Source organism: Vidua chalybeata, chromosome 4, assembly GCF_026979565.1.
Source record: "Vidua chalybeata isolate OUT-0048 chromosome 4, bVidCha1 merged haplotype, whole genome shotgun sequence".
Lineage (NCBI taxonomy): Eukaryota > Metazoa > Chordata > Aves > Passeriformes > Viduidae > Vidua > Vidua chalybeata.
Genome location: NC_071533.1, coordinates 58,104,014 through 58,123,914, shown reverse-complemented (window position 1 = coordinate 58,123,914; position 19,901 = coordinate 58,104,014). Strand labels below are relative to the sequence as shown.

At 40.5% G+C, this 19,901-nt stretch overlaps 1 protein-coding gene across 2 annotated transcripts in view; it reads left to right on the top strand.

The window, feature by feature from the left end:
* Window positions 1–5,297: 5,297 nt before the first annotated feature.
* The window catches only part of C1QTNF7 (C1q and TNF related 7), a 35,536-nt gene continuing 20,932 nt past the window's right edge, over window positions 5,298–19,901 (top strand). For both annotated transcript variants that reach the window (XM_053940760.1, XM_053940759.1), the window contains exon 1: window positions 5,298–5,535. The gene's annotated coding sequence lies outside the window, so the exon portion shown is untranslated. The remainder of the gene's footprint in view (window positions 5,536–19,901) is intronic.

Below are 19,901 nucleotides of genomic sequence, written 5' to 3'. Positions count from 1 at the left end.
TGGCTGTCAGATCCTCAGTCATTTTCCAGTGGCACCAATGTCACCAGAAAGGGAATATTTATGCTTTCACACAGTTTTGAGCCAGAGCTTCAACTTCTGCTGCTGCAAACTGAATATGCTACCTTTGCAATCAGTGCAGCAGTATGGGTGGATATCAGCTCAAGAACTGGCTGTTCAGATTTCAAGACAGAAGTTATATGGGCAAGATATTACACATTACAGGTTTAAAAAGGAGATTTGCCTTTTACATTTTAATGACATATTAAAATAAATTACAAACTAAAAAGTCAGAAATCTTCCTTTTTTTAATGTGCAGATTGAAGCATCAACAGGAAATTGCAGATCCTGAGTCCTTGCCCATTTTTCCTTAGTCCCCACACTAGCTGAGACCACATGAGTTAGTGTTATTAGAATCTTGCCTCAAGTGAGAAATTGCTGCAATCCTAATTTGGCTGGCTTGGCAGGCCGGAGCAGGAATGCAGCAGAGTGTCTAGAATTGGGGATGGCAATGTGGGACATCCACATAAGGGTTGCAAAGGAGCTTAACTGGATCCCTCCAGGAAGCAGAACTAGTTTAGCATACATCTGTGGCTCATAGTATATTTTTTTGTTTTTTCACAGAAGTGATACATCATTTCCCAGCTACATGCCATTTATTTATTTACTTATTTATTTATTTAACCATGGTGGGACCATGTATAAAATAGCATTACTCACCAAAATCTAGATGTGAGATCAAAATATGAGTGCCATGCTTATGAGCCACTCATTTAAATATAAGCATTCTTGTCTTTCAAGAAAATATTATCTTGCCTTTCAATTCTTCCCAAGCCCTCCTTATGTTTGAACTGAATTTCAAAATTAAAATTGATTGCAGGTGTCTTAAGTATATTTTTCTAGGCCTTCAATTTAAACAAGTTACAGCAATACTCATCTTCATACAGTTTTTGATCATTATGATATGAATTCTCGCTGACAGCAATAAAGACCATGGGGATCTTTCCTCATTTCCAGAACCAGATTTTTTTAATTTGGATCCCATTTTAGACTGTCAGAAGGGCTGTTTTCTAAGGAGAATCATTCATTTTATGATCCCTAGTACAGCTGCCTACCACATGTACAGCAGCAGTGTTGGCATTTTTCATTTTCCCCCACTTTCAGCCTCAGCACTGGAACCCATTACATAGCTGGCATCTTATAAGTGCTGTCTTACTTTGCCCCTTGCTTCAAAAAATTATCTGTAATAGCAAGGTGACTATTAACAACTAATAGCAGGAATGCACAGAGAGCTGACAGCATGTAGAATGGTAGCCCTGAGAAATGACCACTCAGTTTCTTACTCTGAGATTACACAGATTGTAATCTCTGGCAATTGTCATCCTTGTGCCCTAGGTCCACATCTGTAAAATGAGGTACAATGTTTTGGCTTCCATGCCAAATAAGTATAATCAAATAACTGGGTGATCAGCTTTGGCAATAACCACAAGTTTGTAATTATCTAGGATAAAAGATGCAAAATCCCTCTGGATCATAATCACTGTGTCATCTTGCTCTTGGAAGTAATGGGGGTCAGGTGTGCTGTATGGAATGGAAACCTCTGAATAATAGTGATCACTGAAGACATAGCTGCCAGCTGATTAGACCTGCTTTAAGCAGATGTTGGATGAGATGAACACAAAATGTCCCTTCCACCCCAAATTACCCCTGTGACTCTGTTCTATTGCTGCTCCTCTGCAAATACATCCCCTTGGACCACTGGGACCAGAGTGCACACGGACATAGTAGTGCTGCAGGACACAGCCCACCTCCATCAGGGACTGATCAAGCCATGGACTGAACCCATTCAGGGCAGCTTGATGCCTCCACCAAAAGCACTTTGGTACTTGTGGCCCCAGGCTCATCCTAGAAAGAGTGTAGGTAGCCTTAGGTAGAACTGGACTTCCATGGAGCCAAGCAATGGCAGGTTCATCTCCAGATTAGCTACCTAAAGATAATGAAAGTTCACCACTGTCACCAGATGATGCAAAGAAAAACGACACACCACAGCTATGGTCATGATGAAGAGACTATTTCCTCTGACTCCAATCATTTATAGTACTCAAAAGGTGCCAGTGGATTGGAGGGTGAACGTGCCACCTCTCCAACAACACTGGACAAACTACCTGTACATCAAATTTCTCCGCCTCTATGAAGGAATGCAAAACAATATGTTGTTTACAGTGTAAGAAAGTTCTCTACAAGAATGTAAACTCAGAAGGCTTTAGAAAAATCTTAAAAATCAGGGCGACACACCACATTGGGGAATATGCTCTCTAGTTCACATTTATCTGCCATTTCATCTTACATCACCACTGCATCAGTGTTTCAGTCCTTATTGCTCAGCCTTTACATGAGATAGCAAAATTAAGCCTTGTGGTTCCTATGGACTCTCTATGTGGTATCTCTCATGAAGTAATAAAGTGTGGGCTTTGTAAAACCCCTGTACACTGACATTGGAAATAATAGCTACTGGGATATATATATATATATAAAAAACATATATATAAAAAGAGAGTTGTTTTTTTGTTTTTTTGGTTTTTTTTTAAGCAGTGAGTAAAATTAGACAATTTCCAAGGTCTGATCAAAGCAGTTTAATAGATTGTGTTACATCACAGCTGGGGACCTACTTTCTCAGGGTCTCAGAGATAACCACAGTGTCATGCCAGCAGAGCAGCGCTCCCAGCCTGCAGGCAGCACAGCTCAACCCATCTCTTGGGTGGAAAGATAAATGAGAAACATAGGACACTAATTTATATGTAAGGATCTACACTTCCCTGGGAAAAAAAAAAGAAAAAAAGAAAAAATATTCTTATGTTTTTGATGTGGTTGATCATGACACAGACTTCACCCTACGAGTCTTGTACTTTTCTATCTGTGTTACAGCTCATGGGGTCCTGGGAAGGCTTCTGTGTTCACATTCACAATTGCAGTTGTAACTGCGACCCTTATGTTGGGAACTGTTTTCTTAACTCTGCATGAACATCTGTGAATGCATGTACAATAATATCCAGTAAGGCAAATGACATTTGCAATGACCAGCTGCCTCCAGTTGTGAGGCAACATTGCACAGGGCTGCAGTAGAATGAAGCACCCAGAGGCTTGCAGTGCTTACACAGTTGTGGTGTGCCTGAACTGGGCTGGGAATAAATGACATCATCCATTCCCAGGGGCTGCAAGTGCACTGCCCAATGGCTTGTTGCTTCCTTAGTCAAAAGCCAAATCCCCGGGGCAGAAACTAAGTCATGCCTGGGAGTAATTATTAAATGGTGCTCAAATTAGTACTGTGGTTTAGATGTCCCTACTGAACTGAACTCAGTTCAGCCCTCAGAAGTTAGGTATATATTCTGCTTGTCTCAAAACACTTCACAGAGCAGCAGGTCATAGGTCCCAGGCAGTTTTTGAAGTTAAGCCCCTTGTAGTTATGGACGGAAAGCTGGACAGGATCCCGATACGCCCCACTCGCGGGACTGCTGCCTGCAACCTGGGCGTGTGCGAGCAGTCTCTGTGCCAAGCCTTGCTCCTACACACCAGGTCACAGGGTCTCCAACATCATAAAAAAAGACTGAAAGTCAAAAATGCCAGCTATTTTCTAAAAATAGAAAAGATGAGCTGGGGCAGAGGGAGAAGACGCGTCCTCGCCGATGGTTTAGCAGTGGAGGAAGAGGTCCTGCATGGCAGCTGACAACAGGCTCACCCCAGCATGGCTGAGCAATAAAGCAATAGATTTCAAACATGTATTTAAATTAAAAAAAACCCCAGCAAATATTTTGAAATTCAAGATACATGGTTTGATAGTGCCTCATATTTTGAAACAGTTAGTGGAGAAAGGAAAAGTGAAAACAACAAGAAGAGCTGAAAGGAGCCAAAATTAATTTACTGTGAACTTATTGTTTCAGTTTTCAACAAAGGAAATGGTTATAAATGGAAACTAAATTGAAACCGAGGTGTCTCTCATTCAACAAAATATATCACTGCTACTAGTCAGCTACAATGCAGAAAGGCAATTTAATTACTTATAAACAACTTCAAAGTTATACTTGTGTTTTAGCGTCATAATAAAGCTACAAAGAAGAAAAAGCAACAATAAAAGCTGAACCCAAGTCTTTAGGTTCAAGAAAAACATTGATAAAACACATATAAAACGTGTAGGGAATTTTTTCAAGTCCATTGTTCACACAAGAGAATAAAAAAAGAGATCATTTGTTCATTTTTCATTAAAAACTATTATTTCCTTAAGCTCAAAATGCTTCTTAGAAGTTTTGAGGGCTTTTTTGTTTGTTTCTTTTATCTTTACTTTTCATAAAGCCATGAAAATTGAATTTACAATATTTTAAAGTTTGATTCTGGACTTTAAGCTTAATTCTCTTTTTTCCTCTTTTGCAAATGAATACAATGGAATGAATGAGGACTTTGATTTCCTTTCTTATCTTTGCTGCTCCTTTAATATTGCTTTTTTTCATCTTCTCCATAAAACCTCTGTCCTTGGCGCCTGAGAATTATATGACTATGTTTAAACTATTGTCTTTAGTCTTGAAGATGTAATTTTAAGGTGGAGCAGGGATTTTTTTTCCTGAAACCTTACATTTACCTTTCTTCAGCTACAATATCTTTGTACCTTTCTTCTTTGTCTCACTAGTTGTTCTACCAAGGACTTGTTGCAAAAGCTATGTTTGTTTTTATGAAATTTAGTAAGTTTAAGTAGAGAAAAGGGAAGAAAGAGAGGGGAAAAAAGTAGTAAACAGATCTTTCTTTTGAAGGAGAAAAAAAAAAATCTGAAAACCACTCATTTTGCTTTCAGGTAATTCATTGCATTTATGATATCAAAATGCTAAACTTCAGTATGGGTTGCATTTCCTGGCTGGGATACAGAGAGATTCTCAGAAAATTGAGGTTTGAAATAGAAAGCCAGCAGCGACTTCATCTGGAACACAAGGAACCTCAGCAGAGGGGACAGAGCTTGAGAGTGCTGCCACTTGGGACCCACGAACTGAAATAGAGAAGCCTGTCATCTTTGTTTTATTTTTAAAATATGTGAACAAATTAAAAGCCAGAAGCAAGCACTGTGTTTGGGTTTTGCTGTGCCTGTGCTAGCAGCACTGCTCTCGTGCCCTCCCGGCGCAGCGCACACATGCCACAGCTCCTGCGCTCCCGCCGCTCGCTCTTATGTTACTGCTCAAGTATGCATTCAGGAAAGAGCCAGCAGATACAGGAGATTTATTCTAGTTGTTGAGGTCAAGGACTCCTTTTCTTTGGATTCAGTAGAGAGGGAACTCTTTCCTCGTAGCACCAGACAGGCTTTCTGCTTTGCAGTCTACTGTCAGTGTGCACCACAGATAAAGAAACATCTGAGAGCATTTTTAAAGGATTTATCAATCCAAAGCACTCGTGAGCTATGTGCTGTCTCCAGTGTCAGAGTTAGGAGGCTTTCAACAAGGGACAATATTTGCAGAAAGCGCAAGCCAGAGGCTCCAGCTGCTGCAAACTTTTGCAAGCCATGTAAGTAAAGGGCTTTATTTTGTTTAAACAAATTTTGTATATTCTCCTGCCTCATAAAAACGCTGAGATAATATAAATTTTAGATGAATTTCCTAATACTAGTAATGTTGCTATCCTGCTGTCTCTTTGAATAATGTATGTATGTCAGCACAATAATTAAATATCTTACCTTGTTTTGCTTGTGAGTCTTGTAAAGAGCAGAATGTAGTGCCTCAGGCGGGTTCTGTTTGCTTTTCTGATCACTTTTCCATTCTGTTTCTGAATCATTTCTGTTCTCTGTTTGTGATCAGCACAGAGACCTTTCTGATTTCTCTGATTTATTTCAAGGACAATAAGAAGCTGGCAGGGAAACGAAAAGGCTGTGAAAACAAAGAGCATAAAAGTAGTTTATAAAGTGTTGTCAGTGAACCCAAAAGTGGTATGTAACCCTCATGTTGAACTTGTGGTCTTGTGAAATTTTTTGTGCTTTATAGTGAGGTTCAAGGAGGCACAGATTATGTGACTAAGAGGAATATTAAATAACAGACAAAATATTTTGATTGCTCTATAAAATGTAACATTATGTTAATGCTCGTATTTAAATTTCTCACTTTCTCTGTGGTTATCTGGAGCTTATGGCAGGGGGTGGATCACCTTTCTCTCAGCTTCACAATGTAACTTAAAGTCATAAAATATTTCCTTGTTTTCTATGTAGTTCATGTACTTTTGGCATCAAAAGGCCTAGCAGAGAGCTGTTGAAATGCCAGATTTCTCTTCTTGTCTGTGAAGTCCTCCCTGCCATTTTGATTGCTGCCAAAATGTAGACATGGGGATAAATAAATGGAAGCTATATGAGATTCACTGACTAGGTACAGGTGGTAGTACCCTGAGACAGAAATTTTATGCACTCAGAATTCTCAGTGTCTTCCTGTTCAGAGAATCTCTAGCTCCTTGCATTCCTTATCCAAAAAGCATCTGATCCCCATGACTTTGCATGTTCTATTTGGCTCACGCTTTCCCCCAGTTCCCAATAACTTTGAACAGGCCCTTTCCTCCAGGCACACATGTCTGAAAGGAGCAAACCCTTCCCTCCAACCCTTTAACCCTGTCACATACTCACACGTACCCAACCCAACTTTATTTATTGCAGATATGCCACTGCAATCACCTCTTCCATCAGGTGCTCAGAGGAACATGGATGCTGCCCTGAATAAATACCTCTACCACATCTCCCAGCCTCTCTCCTCTCCCATCCTCTTGCCCTTCATTTCCGTGGCAGTACAGGATCTGCATGGGGAGAGGGGTGATGTCCATTAAGGGAAATGCCCACAATTCTTTGAAGGCCATGAGAAGGCCCTCCTTGCTGTCAGCCAGGCAGTCAGACCTGGGTGCCAAAACAGCAACAAAATTAATAGACCTGCTGGGCTGGGAGATGCAGTTTGCTGCTTCCAGGAAACCTGGGGAGTCACCTCCCTCAGCAAAGACAGGGAAAGTCTCTGGAGAAAGAAGTTTTCAGGGTAATTAGGATCACACCTTGAAGGTGCACTGGCAGGAGCAAGTCAGAGGTGAATGGGGCTGGCATGGAAGTCAAACCTCCGATGATGGAAGAAGATGATATTGCTTTTCAAGAGTGTTTGGAGAATGAGAAAAAGTTTAATTTTCAGCACAGAGATGGGTAGAAGCTGTTTTCTTTGCAATACAAAACTCTCTTATACCTAGCTGGTGCAACCACACTCCAGGGAGAAAACAGCAGTTTATAGTTTTTGAATTTATGTACATTCATGTGTTCTCTTAGCAAATGCATCTTTTGAGTTCTAAAGCTTTCTGAATCTTTCATATAGTCCTTTGCTTTGAAGCAACAGATGTCAGTGATAAGCAGATGGTTCTGGCTTTGAATTTGAACATCTTTAAATACTTTGTGTATATTTTATTGTGAGGAATGCACTCTGTCTTACTATGCAGAACTGATGCACTAAATGAAAAGTATCCATGTCTGGATGCTTGATGTCGCTTCCTAGCTCACAAACCAATAAACGACATATTTTTCAGGATTATTTGTTATGAGATATTTTCATCTAATTATTCAGCTTGTGTTTTCAAGCTTGAAACAAACTGTGAAATGCTCTGCTGATGTGAGCTCAAAGAGAACAAGCAACAAAAACAGCCAAAGGAGCTGCCCTGGCTGTGAATTGCATTTTCACTCTGCTGTATTCTGTGAGCAGGCTGAAAGCTTCCTCTTGCACAACTTCCCAGAGGAAATAATGCAGTGTCTATGGAAACAACTGAACAAAATCTTTTGACCTTTCTTACTCTAAACTTTCATTTTCAGGAGAGTGGTGAGTGGCGAATCTAAGAAAATAAGATCTTAAATCAGGAATAAATTTGGAAATGCAAATAGAAAGAAGAGATCTGAAATAAGAAAATAACTCTTTTTCTTTCAAAGAAAAAAAATCATACAAACAGATTTCATCCAAATGGTTTGCTATTAGATATTAATTTACTGGTCTAAAATGTTCTTTTCTGTCTCTGCCTGATTTTCAGTCCTGAAGTTTGTTTTTTAAAGAAATCACCTAAGACAACGTGTGACATGCAAACTGTTTAAACTTTACTTAGCTGATCTTAAGAATGGATTATTGCACATATTGTCAAAGGCTTTATTAGTTATAATGACATAAGAGATGTTATCAGTGCTTATAACTACTGCACCAGCCTGACTTGGAAAAAGAGAAATGCCTCATTTCAACCACACTTTGGAGCTTTTGCCTCCCTCTTTGAGAAGGAATGTGACTGTTGAGGGCTCCTGGTGCTGAGGGGGTGCTGAAAGATCTCAGTGGTGATGCAGGACATGCTCTTTCCCTCTCTTTTTTCCATCTTTCTCCAATTCTTCTTGAAACCTTTTCCTTTCTCCCTTCTTCAGGATACAGAATGTCCTAATGCCAGGCTCTTCCAGAATAGAGGTTTTCCTCCAATCAGCCTCTCCAGAGCTCCATGGCTGCTGTTCAGCCTTTGTGGTAGAGAAGGCTTGGGATGGAGAAGGGGCCTGATGGGGACAGAATGCCCCAGCACAGCTGGTGAACCCAACTGTCCACATGTTTGGATTTCAGTGGCTAATCCCCATCTCTGCAGGTACAAGTGAAGTCACCCACATGTAAGCAAAGCATGAAGGCTTTTGACCTTTGAAATCTGATGCCCAGGGCTAAGGGATGCTTTAATTACTGCCTTGTACTTAATTACCGCCTAATGCTATGCATTTCCTGATGGTTTCCACACCCAGACATCTTCTGGGACAGGTCATTACTCAAAACAACAGTAGACTGACAAATCCAGTAGCTTGACAAAAGAGAACATTTCCTCCAGTTCTCCTTTGAAAGTTTTAAAATCTCTTTTCTATCCAATACTGTAGAGTTAAAAAAAAAAAAAGAAAAAAAAAGAAAGAAAAAAAAAAGAAAGAAAGAAAAATAAAAAGAAAAAGGAAAATTATTGAGGTGTTCTATTTTAGTATATTATTTGACAATATCAGGTTTTCAGGTTTAGGAATCTACACACAAATGAGAAGGAGTTGTGAAAGTTTCTGATTGATGGACTGTCTTTCTGACAATTCTAATTATTTTAGGATTGGAAATGTTCAAATACTTCAAAAACCAGAGGCAGTATTTTGCTACTTGACAGCAGCCTAACTCAGAGTGGCTCTCCCGAATAAATCCTTGCAATATGAAGAGGTTGCAATCTGATGTGTGATAGACTTAGACCTCTCTGGTGTCTATCTCAATCCCTTTTTCTCTCTGTGAAGCCCTACTATCCCTTACTGCTCTGGTACAACACTTCAGCACACATATATTTATTTTGCCAACCACGTCTCAGGCTTACAGACCTGAGGACTGAGGCATGACTCAATGCCTGTAGAGCTGAGATCCTACTAAAACTCTGTGAAAATGCAGTAAACTGAAGGTAGTTTTCCTGAATTCTGGAAATATGTGTCCATCCATGGCCACCCATAGATACGCAGTTTTTTTGTAAAGAAGGAAAGAAAACAGCTTTTAATCCTTTCCGTAGTGCTGTGTGCCTGCAGCTTTCCTATAGGTTCAGAGGTAAAAAAACCCAAACCTCCAAACCTGCTAGAAAGCTCTCAGTCTAGGTGCCGTAGCAGATAATCAGCAAAACTGACCACCATGAAGGACCATAAGTAGCAAAATTTCCCCAGATGACCAGCGTGGAGAGCTCAGAGCAGTTACCAGAACTGTGCTGCCTGTAGTGGAAAAGCTCTTGGAAGGGAAGGAAGCAGTGCAGTGACATTCCAGTCTGCAGATGGAAAGCTGGAACCTGCTTCCAAGTCTGGAAGCTGCTCTAAGCAAGCTGCTGCAATGGAGGGTTGCAATGGGAACATGGACTTTTTGCTGTGAATCTGCAGGAACAAATACCATCAACCTTTGTTGTCAACTGATGTTTGTTTGTGCAACTTTTTTTTGAGTGGCTGCCCATTTCTGAACTTCAGTGAAGTAACTTATAAACTTGATATCTTAAATGTAGCTGGGGAAAAAAAGTAAAGGAGAAAGGGAGAAGGGGAGGGAAATCTGCCAGCATTCATATTCCAGAGAGAATTAATACAGTTGTATTTGTAAGGTTTCCTCTGTGGCTTTCAAGTTATGTCCTGAAATCTGCAATTACATTCATGCAAGATCTGCATCCAGCTTTTTCGAAAACAATGTTGAAGCAGAACAAGTGATAAGTAAACCAATTTTTTTCTTTGAATGTCATCTCTGTTTTTGTTTATCAGCTAATACTCTAGCAAGTAGTTTCTGCCTTGAGGGGCGGTTGATAGATAGTTCATTGAGATAGCTCAGTTATCTTGGCTACCTTGTCCCTGTGAAGTCCTTTTAAAACACTGAGAAAAATGTTAATGTTCACCACAAATTGATTTTGGAACTTATTAGTAGTTTAGATCCTTGACAACAATGAAAGTATGTGATGGAGCATGTGGGCAAAGGTGACAGTGCAGGGAGTCAAAAGAAAGCATTGGGACTGTTTGGGGTTTTTTTGGTGACAATCAGGAACCAGATTCAGTTTCACATGGTTGCAACAACAAGGGCACTGCTAGCATGCCCAGATCACTGCCTCAGTGCATGATGGAGTACACGGTCATCAGCATGTCCTCTGAATCGCCTCCCTCAGAGGAAAAAGGGAATCCTGGAGGATTACAAAAATTCTTCAGGGCTCAAGAGAGCAACAAAATGAATGTCTGAGCATCCCAGGTGGGCAGAATAATCCTCGAATTTTTTAATCTACATATGTGGAGTCATCCTTCTTTTATTTATACCCACTTTTGAACATTACCTAATTCCTGTAACTTAACTGGAAATGAGAGAAAAAACAACTACAACTTTTGGGGATTTCTGCTTAAATGGTAGTAGTTAGAAGATGAGAGACATAAATGAAGTCCACACCTGTGGGGTTTGACAAGTGACTCAATTATAATATTTTTTAAGAATAGACATGAACTCAGCACATGAGGAGAAAAGTCATCCTCACAATTATCTTCCTAGTTGAAAAAAATTACAGTTTCAGGTCAACAGCATGCAGAGATGCCTGGAAGGTGTTGCCAAAGACCTTCCCAACAGTGCATTTATGCTGTAAATAGAATATTTGAAATTAGTCAGCAATAGCTATGTCATCTTGATTTGCATGCTAATAAGATGATGAAAGGATGCTCTGGAGAGATGGATGTACAGCTAGCTGGCAATAAATTTTTTTACTTTTCTGAAGTACTGAAATTTTAGAATTCTCAGGGGTGTATTTCTCTGACTTTGCACTTAAATAAACACCCCACTGTGGACATATCTAAGATACCACCTCTTCAAATGTCAACATTTCTTTCTGAAAACAGCACGTGCAGAAACTAAGATATGGATATTTTTTTATAGACATGAGCTATGGCAAAAGTTTGCACATTATCAGACTTCTTATTCAGAATATGGCTACCTAATGGTTGAGAACAAGATATGTTTCAGGGCCTACTGGACCCTGAAACAGAGCACTAGACCCTGTTCCAGAAAAATATCAGTTCAGAGAAAAATATGAAATGCCTTCTCATTGATAAATGCTGTTTCCAAGACAATCTCTCTTTGAGCTACAAGGCCATTTCCAAAATGTGGAAGGATCCTGGCTCCTTGCAGACAAGGGAAGGATGTGAAAGTCCAGAGAGGCACCTCTGCACATGGGATGGTGATGACTGTGGTCTTCCTCCTTGTGGCAGATAAAGCAGCATATGGGCCTTTTGACATCTTTTCTCCTCAGTGAAGCCCTTGCTCACTCTCTTTTTTTTCTCACAAAAAGACTGAAATTAAACTTCGTCAGCATCTCATCAATGAGAGAATTGATCCAAGCAGGATTTTATAAATCATATCTTGCTACATTTATGGAAGTTATGACCCACACTTCTGCAGTCAAGGCTGTGGGCATATTTACTCATACTGATTTCACTGTAATGCTAGATGGTTGCCCCTTGCTGTAATGAGGTCTTAAATGTTTTCCTTGTTGCTCTCAGCTGGTATTTTGCAGGTCATGGGAGTACTTTCCCTAAACTAACAGTGTGTTACATATTATAGCAGCGTTATGACTTTGAGGGCTCAGTTTTCGTGCAGGTGCCTAATGTCGTTCTTGAAGATGATGCTCCAGTGCAGACAGGATGTTTGGCTGATTTCTGTTTCAGAGGGCTTTTACCATCTTTTCTTTATTGCTGCCAGGGTTTTCTCTTGCTTCCCAGGGGATGCCAGATGCATCCAATGAGTCAGTTCCAGCTTCGAAGCTGAAACAGGTCATGGCCAGCAGCCATGTGCTGTTCAGATTCTTGCATGGAAGGGAATTTCCTTTTTCTCTTGCTGGACCAATTCACTCAATAAGAACTTGTTTTAGATCAAATTGGCATTGCTTTTAGTTAACTCGAACCTTTTCTAACCTTATCTGGATTCCAATTTTTTATTATATGCTAAAAGTTTTTATTATATGTTAAAAGAAAACTAGTGCCTCGAACAGTGTGGCTTGCTCCCAGCTTAAGTGATAGGAAAAGAACTGTTTAAACACAAAAGTCACAGGCTGTAGCTGGTGAAAAATGACAACATGTAGCTGGTGCCTCTGACAACAGTCAAAGGCATGCTTCTCCCCAGTGTTGCATAAGTAGATATATAATGTATAATGTACTGCAACATCACAGCAGGTTTCCCAAATTGAAAACAAAGAGGAATAAAAGACTGCCGTACCTTGGCTCTTAAATCCCTGAATGTGTTGCCTGTGTTGATTAGTTACTTTGATTTGTGCTTCCCTGCACAGCTCATTTTTCCCTTTAATAAGAGTTTGGCTTGTAAATTGTCACTTGCATTTGCACCAAACAGTGCAATTAGGCTGGAGTGATGGAATATATTACATTGTTTGTTTTCCATTATGTTTATTCCAGATGGTTTTTGTCACTGACTCTTTTTCTGAGCCGGGCTGTTAATAAACATAGGAAAAATCTAATGAATAAATTTGCCTGCTTGCTACAGATCTGTGGTGGTGGCTGAGATGGGGTTATACTGCTGAGTAATGGTTCTCAGAAAAACTACAGAAATGTCAATTCTTGCTTACTTATGAGAGGCAAACTGTGCCCATGGTTAGTGAATGGTAAAAGAAGATGCTTGTGTGTGTGTTTTTTTTTTCTTTAAAAGATATACATTTAAAATTTAAACTGAGGTTATGATGAGTTCACAGTTGTGGCGCTTTATTGCTTCTCTGAACAAAGGAAATGTTTTATGGCACAGCTACAGAATGAGTACCCATTTTCAAGCTTTTCATTGTCAGGAAGCTCCTCTGTGCCCTTGAGTCAGCTGTTTCAGTTTTTGTCTTGCTTCCTGAAAAAACACTTCTTTCCTTCTTCAACCATCTTGTCTCATCAAATAGAAGTTGTTATAAAAGTCCCTGACTAGGCTGGAGATGCAAAATCGATTTTAGAAAAAGAACTGGAACATTTTGAAGAAAACATATGGGATAAAGAAGAAATGTGGATGTCTACAGGGCAGCAGGACTTGTCTTAATCTGTTCACTTGCCAAAGTGGTGTTGACTGGAAAAAAATGAACACTGTGACAGCAGGTCTTGGAAAAGTCATAAAACTTAAGGAGTTTTCCAGTAGTAGCCTCTTAGTTTTTTCATCAGAAAGGAGTATAAGAAAACCCATCATAAAATACAACATGGTCTGTCCTACCATCTTGCAAAAGTTTCAACAGCTGCATGAGAAAAGGTGACTGTGGTTGCTCAGCAGTGGGATCTTGGTTAGGGTGAGTCTTGGTTAAAGAGCACATATTTTAGAAGATAAGTAAAAGCAGATTATAGTAAATAAGTTTTGTTTTTACAAACATTTCCCACTTTCTCTGAACTCTTCCAGGGAGCTTCCAGGAAGCTGCCAGCAGTGCTGCCTTTTGTCAGTGCAATGGCTTCTCATGTGTCTGTCAGCTGCTTAGCTCTGCTCTGAGCAGCAAAAACAGTGCCTCTGTCTCTGAAGGTGGTGCAAGGCAATGTTTCCCCAAGTGAACAACCAAGTGATGAAGACTGGAAGAAGAAATTGTTCATCTGAGCTCACATGGACCCACTTGCAGCAGGCTAGGGGCCCAGTCAGGGCCATAAGCTGGGTGGCAGTGGGTCTCAGCCACAGTGGAGAAGGGAAAGTTTCTAGGAACAGGAATAGACAAGGAAAGGGAAGGAGAAGAGGTATGGGAACAATAATTGAAGAAGGCTCCAAAGGAATGCTGAGCTAAAAAAGGTTAGAAAGACATGTCTGTTTTGGTAACTGAAATATAAAGAAAATGAGGATACAGCCTGTACCCACAGCACTGGGTTCCTGGCCAGGCTGTGAGGTGTGAGAGTGTTAACTCTTCTGGAATTAATTCAGGACATTCCAGTGCTTTAATTCACACAGTAAAAATAAACATTGTGCCAGGCTTGTTGCCTATGGGGCTTATGCTCTGCTTGTTGATTCAATCATTTAGGAATGCAAAGCTCTTCTACCAGGTCTGGGCTTTAACAGCATCTTTGCTTTGCCATTACCAGTTGCTGACAGCGGAGCAGATCCACGGTAATGAAATCCACAGCAAAAAGGTCCATGTCTGCCTGCAGCTGCTCAGTCATGCTGTTCCTGTAGGGTCTGATTCACATCTGGACTGTGCTTTCCCTCCTGTGTGTCTTACCCACCACACTCCTCCTGGGCACCACTGCGTGTCCACTCGCACAGCGGGGCAATGGTGAGGCTACTCCATAGATGCCCAATGAAGGCGGAGTGTTTACTGTGAAATAAGATAAATTAACCACTTGTATATCAGATTCCTGAGTGTTTCACTGATGGGGAAAAGGAGAGTTTAGCTATCCCCAGCCTGCTGTCTTTATATGCACTGTCACACTAAAACACAGCAAGGTGCAAATTGGACAGCAGAATTGGAGACAGACAAATGGGGCTTGGCCAGAATAGGACTTGGTTTTTGTAATTCTGAACAACAGTTCCTGCTTCTGCCACTTCATTTACCCCAGTTCCTGGCCCTTGGAGGCCTCCAATGAGAGTTTCTTCTTATTTCACATCTTTCTCTATCACACTCCTTACTTTAGGGCTGACCATGATCAAACACTTTTGTGTCACTTCCCACACCCCCAGGCATTCCTTTGGAAAGCAGATGTCTTCAGATTTCAGAGTTATGCTTCCTCCGCCCCCCAGACCAACCAGTTTAATTTTTCCTAGGATCCTTGAGGCTGGTAGTAGTCTGTAATTCTCACACTGACGGGTGGTCTGCTAAGAAGGTACATGAGGAAAAACATTGTGGTGCTATTTTTTTGTCCTGTTAAAAAGTGGAGAAAATGCAGTGGGCATGATGTTTTTGTTGACTTATTTATGAGTGTAGAGGAGAATCAATGTAAAGGAGCATAAGAGAGAATCAAGGAACATGGACCAATTTCTATTTGGTTACTGCTTGGAAAACTGGAAATTACCTTGATATAGTCTGAGGAGTTCCTCTGGATTTGCACCAGTGCCAATGAGAATATAGTTGGCTCCACTGATTGTACATCACATCCCAGTGGACATGGACAATATACACAGTGTGTTAAAACCTATCTGAATGCTGATTAAGAGTTCAATAACAATGGCATTTACTGAGAATTATTTAAAAGTGCATTTTCTTGCTTCATTACTTCCATACACTCTCTTTTGGTCTTCTGTGATTATTGCTGCATTCGTTGTATATCTTGGCCATAAAAATGGGAAGCAATTGCAAAGTCTTTAGTGAACTTTGCGAAGCATTCTACACTTCTCATTTTATTTGTCATAGTACTTTGCTGTCAGCTTAGACTTTCTAGTCTTGCCTTTTTAACTCCAGAATGCATTATTGTATTTGAAAACATTTAATGTAAAGTTTTGAAGGAAAAAAAAATATAACACCCAAAAATTATGCCATGAACCAAATTCATTTTATCCATCTCCTTTATGAAAAGAATATTTTAGCCTGTTATAAGAAATGTTGATAATAATTATTGAATCTCTGCTTTGACCTTGTTAACATCATCCAGGATGGTATTTAAAAACTGTTAAGGAAAACTGTTTCACTTAAAGATCAGTTGCATGGCAATTTTTGTAGCAAACTCAAATAGAAAAATGTTCTAGGTCTATTATTAGGCTCTATCCAATTCTACCCATGCCATTAAAGATGATTCATAAAATACTGCACATCTGATCCAAGTCAGGTTCTGTCCTTATAGCTTGCATAATCTTATAAACCACACCAGTGCCCTGTATCACTTGATTCCCATCACTACCCCCACTTAGCGATGCATTGCAAAATGTACAATGGACTTGAAGTTGATGACCCTTTCACCTTAAAAAAAAAAAAATTGAAAAAGTGCCTGTGCTCTCATAGGAGTAGAAAGCAGAATAGCATTACAGCATGAATCCTCCATGGAGCTGGACATAACAGGAGCTGCACCTTGCACTGAAGATTTCATGAGTCTTCTCCAATTTATTTTCATTTCTGTAATATGCTAATGCATTTGCTGTACAGTGTAGCATGCTGCCAGAGCATTGCAACAACTGCACTCAATGCCAGATGCTAAAAAAGCTTCTTGAAATATTACTAAATAAGGTATTGTGAATGTTCTTCGTGGGAAAAATAAGTCCATTCCCTGAGCAGCAAGAATAAGGGCATCTCTCAAGTCTAATAGCTGTTTGTCAAGTGCTTGTGCTTCTTTATGGTGTTTTTCTTCCCTTTCATTTAATTTCTCTAACTTTCAATCCCATCTTGGTATTTTTTTTAAACTAAAATGATCTAAAATTTGCTATTGCTTTATTATTGTTTGAGATGCATCTTGATCCATTTAGAGGAGAAGCAACATACCAGGTAGATTAAAAACACCCAGTATCTGAAGGCTAGTTATTTGGAAGAAAATGGTGCTAAGAGCTAGAAGTCAGTACTGTTGCCAGGTGTGTTACCGTATTTCCTATATTAAGGGGTTTTTTTAGGATAATAAAACACTTTCTGCAGGTTCCCATGATGGCTAACTGCCTCACACAGTCTCTGGCCAGAAGGAGAGCACTGTACTCACTTGGTGAATGGGAGCAAGACCTGGCTATGAGGGAGGGCAAGCCATGGGTTCCAAAGGATTATGATTATAATACTAACATTCAAAGCTGGAACTCAAGATACTGTTTTCCAGAGCAGGGCATTCAGCTCTGGGGATAATTAAATGGCAGCATAATTAAATGCCTGCATCAGCCTGACTCAGTCCACTCCCAAAGGGACTGTGCAATGGCCCTCGAGGCAGCACCAGCATTTTCTTGCTCCTTGTCTCCCTCCTGCCACAGCTCCTCTACCACAGCAGGCTCCTACAGAAGACCCAGGGCCTTCTCAGCAGTCTCCTGGTATATGAACACTGCAGATGTGTCCTACCTTGGGCTGGCAGGTTTTACAGCACGTGCTGGTTTTGCTGACCCTGCACATACGCAGTAGGCTCATCACTATAGGGGACAGGGGCTGCCATACGACCCCTGCTTTCCAAAGGGTAATGAATCTCAGCCAGGGAGACCCAGGCACAGGGCAACACAGCAGGAGCAGAGCCAGGAAACAAGCTAATGAAATATCTCCTGATCTGCTGGTCCGTGTGAAGGACTGCTGGATACTCCTGAGGCTGTGCAGTGCTTGCATCACCTGGGCACAGTATGGCTTCAGAGAGAAACAGATAAACCCCTTCTATCTAAAACATCTTCTATCTACTGCATTCGCTCTCCCACAGAGATCTTGGTTGCCAAGATCTCTTTATTTACTCTTTAAAATCTTTAATGGAAATTGAAAAATCTCCAAGATCATCACTAAAATGTGCAGTTGGGACAAGCGGAAAAACTAAATTTATCACTGGAAAAACAAAGACAATACTCTTGTGAGTGATTAGAAATCAGTTTGGCACTGCAGTGACAGCACTTCAGTGTCTTCTTTTTTTATATAAAAATAGTTTTTTTCAGCTTTCTTGAAGTCCAATCAGTAATCATTTGTTTTGTTGGGTTTGTATTGGTCTGACAGTTTTCATGTCTCTCTCATTCACAGCCTGATTTCTCAGCTTGCTAAAGGACAGCTGATAAAACTCAGTTTCAGATAAACCAAAAATTACATTTATGCCATAAATACCCTCTATGATTATGGGAAGACACGGTCAGTCTCTTTTCATTGGCAGTAAAATCAGTGCATGAAGTATGCTTGAATATAATTGTTCTTTGTTTTCTCAGGGACATCATGCCAAATTCTCTTTTTTCAGTACTGTCCTTATCTGAACCTTTAAACCCTTTCTTTGTAAATGATGAAAAGTAGTTCCCTGTGTACCCTGTAAAATCTTTTGTCTCTCCTAGATCCATATCCACTACACTCAATAAAGAGAAAAGGAAATATGTTACCTCACGAACACAACAGTCATACCAACTGCTGTGGTGAGATTTTCCCAGTTGCTAATAATTTACAATGGAATCCTTATGCTTTTCACTTAGCTCCCAATAGTGTTCAGAAATGTCTTAGTTTATGGTCTGGGCTATCAGAAGCCATCATGATCAGATTGCATATTTCAGTGGTAAAATCATCAAAGGTCTTGATCCTGAGGATGTACAAGAGATGTTACAGAATCACAGAATGGGTGTGGAAGGGAGGTCCTCCAGTCCAACCCCTCTGCTTAACCGGGATTCCCTGGAGCACATTATTCAGGATTGTGTCCAGACTACTTTGACCACAGCCTCTCTGGGCAATCTGTTCTGGCACTCGGTCACTTGCACAGTACTGAAATTCTTCCTCATATTCAGGTGGAACTTCCTGGCCATCAATTTCTGCTTGTTGCATCTTGCCCTATTGTTTGGCAGCACTGAGCAGAGCCTGGCTCCATCCTCCTAGCACCCTCCCTTCAGACACTGATAGACATTGATGAGGTCCCCTCCCAGTCATCTCTTCTCAAGGCTGAACAGGCTTGTCCTCAGAAGAGAGATGCTCCAATCCCTTTATCATCTTTGCTTCCTTCCTCTGGACCTGCTTCAGGAGCTGCATGTGTCTCTTGTACTGAGAAGTCTAGCACCAACTCCTTTCACAGAGCTGGTTACCTTTCACAGCGGCTGCAAAGCACTTTGAGTAACTAGCTTTAATTACAAATTAACAACTGCACCAAAGCTTCCTTCCCTCAGCTGGAGGCAAGCTGGAGTGTGGGTGGGGGCCAGGTCATGCAAGTCACTGTCCCTCAGCATCAGGCTCTTTCTTTGACTCAGAGGGCTTTGGAGAGCAGCAGTGAGGCTGTTTTCACTCAACGTGAAATTTCTGAGTTACACTGCCAACACAACAACAACAAAAACAAAGTATTTCTTTCATTATTTTTTCTATTTATCCATACTCTATCATCATATTATAACTATCACAGTCTCAGCAATTGCAGGATGGACCAGGACATCTCTCCCTTGCAATTAGCTTACAATAGTTGTGTTTTTCTTCTCTCTGTTTGTGCTTTATGAGTATTAATTAACTCCTCTGGTATCCCTGCAGGGCAGGAAATCATTGCCCTCCATATGGAAGTAGAGAAATTGAGAGGATTATGTGATTTGCCCAAAGCTAAAAAGAGAATTGTTATCAGCACTAGGACAAGAACTGATGATTTTTCTTAGTGCCTGGTCCTGTAATGCAATTAGCAGAGCAACCTCCCTTCCCCTCATCTTCTGCTGTGTTACTCTCCACCTGTGAATGGCACTGACTCCAGCAGCGCTTGATATTTGAAGTTGGATTTTGCTGTTAAGATTAATTTCCACTCGACAGGATGACTCCAACCAATACATTCTGGCATCTAAGAGAAACATTAAAATGTGCCTTTG